This window comes from Wyeomyia smithii, chromosome 1 (assembly GCF_029784165.1).
Source record: "Wyeomyia smithii strain HCP4-BCI-WySm-NY-G18 chromosome 1, ASM2978416v1, whole genome shotgun sequence".
NCBI classification, from domain to species: Eukaryota; Metazoa; Arthropoda; class Insecta; order Diptera; family Culicidae; genus Wyeomyia; species Wyeomyia smithii.
Genome location: NC_073694.1, coordinates 34,623,099 through 34,631,922, shown reverse-complemented (window position 1 = coordinate 34,631,922; position 8,824 = coordinate 34,623,099). Strand labels below are relative to the sequence as shown.

General features: G+C 34.3%; 1 protein-coding gene across 4 annotated transcripts in view; it reads left to right on the top strand.

The window, feature by feature from the left end:
• Positions 1–2,957: 2,957 nt before the first annotated feature.
• The window catches only part of LOC129718381 (carboxypeptidase D), a 42,204-nt gene continuing 36,337 nt past the window's right edge, over positions 2,958–8,824 (top strand). For all 4 annotated transcript variants that reach the window (XM_055669126.1, XM_055669125.1, XM_055669124.1 and 1 more), the window contains exon 1: positions 2,958–3,392. The gene's annotated coding sequence lies outside the window, so the exon portion shown is untranslated. The remainder of the gene's footprint in view (positions 3,393–8,824) is intronic.

The following is an 8,824-nucleotide window of genomic DNA, read 5'->3' as shown; positions in this document are numbered from 1 at the left end:
TTCGGGGCAAAATTTGTATTGACCAGTGTAATCGGACTTTTATTTTATCCATTATGTGTTAAATTGTAAAAATATTGAAAATCTCTTCTTTCAAAGATTACACGACTTATTTTAAGAAAACAGGTGTCGCAAATTCGGATTTCAAAATGAAGTATGAAGTTGATTCCTGGTCTCTGAGTCTCATGGTTCCTGAGTTCTCATGGTCTCATCATTCCGGGTACTGAAAAACTCACATTGGGCAATGTTTGTCCCTTTTAGACTGGTAGAAACCGGAAGCTACTGTCTAGGCTGTTGACCGGAAACTGTCGCCATCTTCGCCATAGAAATACCCAGAGTAGGCAGTTCGGCAATTTTATGATGGATTTTATGATTTTATGATTATCAGGCAACCAGAAGTGGTCATCTGGATTGAAAAGTGGGTTTTAGATCTGGTTCTGGCCACTGCGTATAATCCAGTTTTCAAGAACCCATATTGATTGGGTATTTGGCCATTCATTGGATGCCTCTCAGAAACGATCAGTAATATCAACTGCGTTAAAGAATTTCAATTTCACTGATAAGATTACTCAAATTAATGTATAAGGAACAACATTTAATTATACATTATTTGAAATCTACTGACTAACGTTGACTTAAAGAATCTGAATATTTATAGGCAGTATATGAGTACAAATCGATTATACCACAATCAAAAACAAAATCGCATCATATAGTTGAAAGAATTTAATGTTATTTGCATGTATATGTGTTAATTTATATTTATATCGTCGATTTCGTGCAACACTGGCACAACTCAAAAAACATAGTTTCGAGAAAAACGTGTTTGAAAATTTGCGTCGAAAATTTATTTTTCGATTTTCAAGAAAACTTTGAAGTTTAAGCTTACCAATCCATATTTAACACCTTTGAGTCTATTATGCATATGCACGTGCTCACGTTGTCCAAGTTAAAACCTTATTTTTACTAACTTCATGGAGAAATTTATAATTTTGTAATACATATTTCAAATGTTGTGTCATGTTTGACATTTATGCCATCTCTGTATATTTTTGTTTTTCTATTTTCTTGATATACAAAATTTTCGTTATATATTTAATTTCTGTCAATTTTGTTGTTCGGTTCTTTTTCGTCAAATTTGAATCATTTATATTTTTACGGTCATTTTTGTGATTCCCGTTGATTTTTCCATGTCTGTTATTTTCGTTCTTTTTTTCGTTTTTGTCATCTCTTTCGTTTTAGTCATTATTTTGTTCTTTTGATATCTGTTATTTTTGCCAATATTTTGATCATTTTTGTCATTCATATTGTCTTTGTCATTTTTGTTGTTTTGTCATCTGTTATTTTTATCATTTTTATCAATCTTGTTATTTGTGTGATTTTTTGACAAATCTGACATTTTTCATTTTATCTATTTTTGCCACTTGTGTTAATATTATCCTCTTTGTTATTTTTCTTCAATGTCATTTTTTATAATCTTTTGTCTTTTTTTTCTATAATCTTTTTTTGTCATTGAACATTTTTGTCTATTTTGTCTTTGCTGTTTCAAGACATTTCTGATCTTTCCGTCATTGTTATGATATTTGTTATTTTTGTTGAGTCTCAAAATCTCATCATTTTAATTTTTTTGTCATTTTTGTTACACTTGTTATATGTTTATTTTTTTAATAGGGTTGATAATTTGTGATGAATTAATTATTTACTGATATTTATCCAGAATTCATGTTGTGTGTTCTGCCACAAACGGTGACATATCAACACTATTGCATATATTTCAAATTTTATTTCATTAAAAGATTGTAATTGCCTCCGCAGTTAAGTGAATATAATTGTAGGAAAATTGTCAATAAAAAAATGAATTTGAAAATAAACCCTAACCTAACCTTGTTATATGTATGATATTTTTGTCGTTTACATTACTCATGTCATTTCTGATATTTTGAATTTTGGTACTTTTCTTTGTGCAATGTTTGATAGAATTGTAATTTGATTTGATTCGTGTCATATTCATCATATCTGCCATATTCGTTTTTTTTGTATGTTTCGTCGTTTGGATGATTATTATCATTTTATTTCAATCTTTTAGTGTTTTTATAAATTTAGTGATTCTATAAATGAATTTTTGTCATTTTTGTTTTTCATGTTATGTATGTAATTTAATTATTTTATTATTTATGTCATTTTTGTCTGTCATTTTCTTTATTTTTTACTGTTTTTGCTTGGTCCATAAGTTTGACATTTGGGATCTTTCTGCCACAAACTCAACATCACAGTAATTTTGCAAGATAAAAATCATTCTTCATTTTCAATTACGATAGAAAAAGTACTCATGAAAAATTATTAAAAAACAACTTTCCATTTCATTTGAGGGTTTCGCTTTCTTCAAGATATTCCAAAGAGTTTCTAACTCCACTTGATGTCTTGTAGAGAGCTAATAACAAACATTACAACAAATTATTATTTTTGGTTCTCGCAGACCAAACAATTCAACAGTCATGAAAGATTAAAAGAATAATAATTTTCCATCGCATAAATATTTAGATTAGGCTGAAATTGCATAACATGCTATTTTAAGCATCTAGTTAATTTTATTGCCATTTGGCGTGCAAATGCTCCTATTCCAAAATTCATTAACCTACCGGCAAACAAATAAACCATATTAAGATAGGTATCATATATTTTTAATTTCCTCTGAATTGCTTCGTGCCACCCGTTGCCCACTCGGAAGAAAAAGGTGCACTTTTCCTAGCCTAACTTTCCGATTGATGACGTTACGGGCACTGCGATGCTCGCAGTTGAGCTGCTGCAGCATGACGCTTTTTCTGACTGTTGTTGCCTGTCCACACACCACCCCGCGCTGGTGGACGGAAGCGAGGCGAGCTTTTAATCTGCTCCAGCCAGACCGACAGCAGCAGCAGCAGCAGCAGCAGAATGAATATATAAAAATTTACCAACCCGGTCGTGCTTTGCTCAGTTTCTTGCGATCAGTCGGATCGTACGGACGTACTTTTCTTTGGGTGTTTGGCAAAGTGTAAGCAAGTGTGGCATGTTGTGAGAACTGGTTGGAGCCCGATCGGAACCTGGTAGAGTGAGCACGACGAAATCGTTTCCGATAGTACCTAAGCTAACTGCCAAATGTTTGAAACACAATAACGGTTGCTGATGACTTACAACGGGGTAAACATTTAGCTTAGTGTTTAGAGTGATTAAGTTAAGTGTGCGATTCATTCGATCGATTGTTGGTGAATCTCGTAAACTGCCATTGACAAGCAAGCGATAATGCAAACCAGCGCCTGATCGCCGGACGCAACGTATGAAACCAGAGCATCGAGAGGTTGAGAAGCAAAATCAAAAAAAAAATCTGAATCCGGTGTGTTCCTGTTTTGTGACCCAAAGTGAGTGCTTTATTTCGCAAGAAACCCATTTTCAGGGATTTCTCCCGTTTTGTTTGCGGGCTTGTGTGTTCGACTTATTGTAATCTGGTTTCCCCAATGGGGGGGGGAGAGGCCGAAGAGGACACGGGAATGGGAATGCCAGCGCGAACGAATCTACATATAATCCAACCTATAAGCTGCAGCGGCACTACCTTTTACTGGTCTCATAAAAATATGAGACAACTGATTATAAACAACAGTTATTTCGCTTACTTTCTTCAGGGGGCCTGAATGGTTGTTCTTTTTCCCGGTGGACTTCAACCCACTGCCAGATGCTAATTTACACGGTCAGACAACGTCGCGTGCCTCTTCCGAAGGGGAATGAAAGGTGTCTCGATGGAGGTTGCCCATTAGCTGCGGTAGTTTGGTCCAGTTGTCGTGCGTGAAACTATGTTTGCTCGCAGGGTCACGGGAAGTTGAGTGCGGTTTACTAATACTTAAGTTTGTAAACATGGTTTGCCTCTGGGCAGGGGGAAATCTAGATTAGATTCGAATGGTGATAGCTCTAAGTGATTTGTTTAGCAAACGTTTATTATTCTGATTAATTAAGTTGCGGGAAAATTGAAATACTCAGGCTCTGGGTTTTAATAGTAATCGTTATTGTGAAGTATTGCAACAGTTTTTTTTATGGATGAAGCTACTGGCAGAAGTTAAAATTTGTAAACTTTTTGTATTTTCATACAATAAATTCAATCTATAACATACAATTTAATGAACGGTTTAAAATGTTTCCCGTCTGGATGAGATATAATTTTTCTGAGCCTCAGACACGACTTCACTTCTCGTAAATTTTTCTCATTCCCCTAAAATTACAAAGATTACTCGCATTCCTAAAATGGTTTTAAGTTTATTTTAAAACTGAAAATTCTTTCAAATGTTATTTTATATGCGACCCAATAGCAAATAAATATAATGTTGGATCACTATTCATATCACTTTTGTTTTTGATTATTTTTGAAGTGGGTTATCGAATAAATGACCCGTGAGGCGGTATTAACGAGGCTGAGAGTGGAGCAAATCCTCTTTTAAATTTATTAACAAAATCTTTAAAGGATTATGATCAATAACTAAGCGGTGATTTTTTATTTTGCTTATGATGAAAAGACAAAATTCGCAGAGTACTTGATAACAATTTTTGTTCCTGGCTATATAATGATTTTACTGTATTTTGTAACAGTGCATACAAAAAATCTGAGACAAGATTAAAACAGACTCGACAATCAAATCTTGAATGCAAAAATGAACGTAAATTTCAAAAGTTAAGACACATAAAAAACCATTACTGTTTTGCTTCGTTCAATTGATCCTTTTTGTTTGAAAACAGTTATAAATTTTATTTTAAAACTTTTTTTAGCTAGTTCTAAACGCATATAAGGCGTATCTTTTTTTTAGTTTACTCATTTTTTTTAAATCAGAACTGTCCCAGTTTTGCTTCAGTTTTATTTAAAAAAAAATCAAACACTTTTATTTTTAGGTTCTCTCACTTTGTCTTGACTGTCAGTTATTGTCATCAAACTATTTCCAAAAAGCAGGCAAAAAGCCTTGAAAAGTCTCGTTTCCCTAACTGACATTTATTTTATTTATATGAATCTTTCTAATTTGTAAAAACCTTTTTGTTGATTTTTAGTAATATATTATTATATACCACTTTGCTTTATTCAAATTTCGAAGGATTTTAGGATGATTTTGAAGGAGGGCATTTTGGAATTATTTGAGGACTGTCCAGGCTTTCAAAAAAGGTTAGCTACGTAGACACAAGCTTACAGAGTTCACTTAGCCAAGCAGTTGGTCGTTGGTTCGAATCTTGGTAGATTCAGGGCTATTCGATGTCAATGGTTTTAAGGATGGATTTGTTTTCAAGCTTCTTAAGGCGCAATGACACCTTCTCCATACAAAATAGAAGGCGTGATCGTTATCCCGTCTTCCATTTGATATGGAGAAGGCGTTATTACGCTGTGTGTGTATTCGGGCCTTTACTAACCTTTCCAACTTGTTAAACTTTATCATAATGTGACTAACTCTTAACGAAATAAGTGCCCCCAATATTAAATTGGTAGGATGAACGAGGCTCGGTATAGTAGAGAAGTAAGCGTAATAGGAAGGGCAGAAAAATTCTCACAAGAACGGATAAAAAATAAGCATGTCACTCACCCTCAATAGTGGTATTGGTAATAGGAAAAGTGTGGCATCCAGCAGACACCCGGGCGAAATCACAATAGATCAACCTTTCTGGCCGCAGTGATTAGCCTATACAGGAAAAAAGGCTTTCAAAAATGTTGATGAATAATAGAAACCTGACTTTATATCATTTGTACTCGATTCGTTAATTGAATAATTTTGGTACTAAACTTTTCAGGTTTTTGAAAACTTTTTTTTTTGTTTATTTTTTGTGTCTTTCCTTCAGGAGTGTTGTACTTTTATTACATTTTATTATCGAAATAATTTTTTTTGAGCTTTATGCCGTTTTTAGGCAGTATTTTATCGATTTCTTTTCTTTATCAGATTCATTTTTAATCTGCCTTCCTTTGATCTTCAGATATATTGGTTTTTACGATTTGATGTTTAATGATATTTTTCAACAATTTCCAGTCTTCTCTGTTGTTCAGAATCTGTATTGTTTGTACCTTGTTGATTTTCAATAAAGATTTTAATAACTTTTTGTTTAATTTATCTACTAGATTAGTGTTTGAAATTTGAAATTTAATAAAAGTTTATTTAAATATAAATAGGATTATTAGGATTTTACAATAATGTTAAGATTCTGCGTGCTATTGTCTTATTCTGACATTCTAAAACATTCATCACTTAATATTAAACTAAACCCTTTATTTTCACGGGGAGCGTCGTAACCGCAAGGTTACAGAGTCCGCCAGCGTGGTTTGCAGAGATGTTACCAACTACGCCATTTGGTTGCCAAAGGACTTTAACATGGGTTTATTCTCAGGCTCTCCACTACATACCCTTCCTTCAAGCTGAATTCTATAGTACCCCTGCTGACTTTCATCCTAACAAAAATAAGTCCCTCTTATGATGAAACTGGTCTGAGTAACGTATGATAGTTCTCTTCAGGAAATTGTAATTATGGCGCGGTCTTGGCTGGAGGAACGAGGTCCCGATAAGACTCCCTCCTCCTGATAAAATATAATGCCTACCTATAATAAAACTGACTAGAGGTGAAGCATTGAGTGCCTCTTCAGGAAATTGTGGTTGTGACGCGGTTTTGGTAGGAGGAACGAGGTTTCGATAAGACTCCTTTCTCTTGACATAATAAGTCCCTCTTAGAATCAACCTGGCCAGAGAGGAACGTTAGGTGTAGTCTCACTCCAGGGAATTGTAGTTAGACGATATTGTTAGGATGGAAAAAGGCTCGGTATAGTAGAGCAGTGAGCTTAAAACGAAAGGGTAAACTTTCACACACAAGCACGGATATAAATGAGAAGCGTATCATTTCTTTAATAGTGATACTGCCAATAATATTAAGTGCGGAGCACAGAAAATACCTGGGCAATATCACAATAGATCGAAATATATCTGGTCGCAGTGATGAGTCCACACAGAGAAAAAAAAACATCTTTTCGGCGATTTTGAGGCAAATTCAAACTTATCTTCTGCAAGGGCACATAAACGTTTCATTGAGAAACGTTTATCGTCAAATTTTTGTCTAATTCATTAGGGGCCATCCACATTCCAGAAACGAGGAGAGTGTTGTCTGTAAAATATCCACGGTCCATACTATTTTTTTAGCATTTTTCGGATGCTCGACCACGAAGAGGAAGGAGGAGGGGAGGGGGCTTCAAAGTCGCTAAAAATATGTCCACGTGAAATGTGGATTGCCCCTGATTCAGTTTTTGGGCCGTTTTTATTCATTTTGGCATGTTTTCTCTGTTTTTGCTACTCTGACTTTCACTAATTTTAGGGCGAAATCACGTTATCATATTTAGAAGCGTTTTTCGTTGATCCTCATTAGTCTTGGATGATTTTATGGTTATTTTTGTTGTTATTAAGAAGCATCACTATTCAGCTTATAATCTATACAACCATTTTATATTTCTACTCTTCTTGCTAAAAAAGCAATATTACACGTAATGTGAAATTACCTTTAATTTCCACGCCATTCTATAATTCGAAGTTTATTCTAGCGTTTTAGACGAATTTATGTATAAATCTGGCACGCTATTTTTTTTGTTTCATTAGAACGAAAACAGGAATTGGGAAAATCAATGGTTTCAGAATTTTTTCTCATTTTGATATTTTTTGAGTCTTTTTTGAAAGTGTTTAGCAGACATCATAAAAAACTTCCTGCAATCGAGATTTCGTTTTACACAAATTTTAGAATTTCCGCGTTTTTCTACGCAAATTTTGAAACTTTTGGTCTCTGGCAAGGCTGTTTTTGAGAACCTGGAAGACGCCATCTTGGAGTTTTGAATGGTGCTGGAATCTGTTTTTGGTGTCGGTTTGCTTTGGTTTTTGTTCTTTTTGATCATTAAATTGATCTATGTGATATATTATAGATTTGGAACGTTTTTTAATCAAAACCCTAGAAATCTGGAAAACTTTTATGAATAATGCGTTGCGTATTGATTTTTTTCTCTTTTATTGTTCATAGTTACAAACGTCATAGACCAGAGTAAATCTGCGATAACGCACACTTGTATGAAATTTGGCAGCAGTGGATCCCCTCTGCTATTTTCGATATCTGGGTATCATCTTGGTGATGTCGAGCTTCGTAGCCGCAAGGTTACAGAGTCCGCTTTGACAAGCGAATGGTGATAGGTTCGAAACTTAGCAGAACCAAATCATTCGTTCGCAAAAAGGACTTTGAGTATAGGTTTATTCTCAGGCTCTTCCACACAAAATCTTCTCTCCAGATTTAATAACCTCGCGTCTAAAGCTTCGATAATATCATAGACTATAGCACGTCGACGCTGTTAGAATGATAGCTTGCAGGAGGATATGATAGAATCGATAAGAAAGAAAGTAGGCTACTAAATCTGAATGAGAAGACAAAAAGTACTATAACTTCCCTCCAGACTTAATAACCACTGATATAAAGCTTCGATAATATCATAGACTATAGCACGTTATATGCTTTTAAAGTGATAGCCTGAAGGAGGATATGATAAGTTCGATAAGAAAGGTAGTAGGTTACTAAGTCTGAAGGAGAAAACAAAAAGCACTATAACACGGAGCAGGTTACTTCTCAAAAAAAAAAAAAATGGTAAAAAAACCAGAAATGTGCAATAAGCAAAAACGTCCGGACAATGCCACAATAGATCAAACAACTACTGGTCGCAGTGTGGTCCACACAAAAAAAAATTATCTTGGCCCTAGAAATGTTTCTGAATCTGTTTTTTTTTTAATTTAAATCTATTTCATTTCAAAGAAACATATAA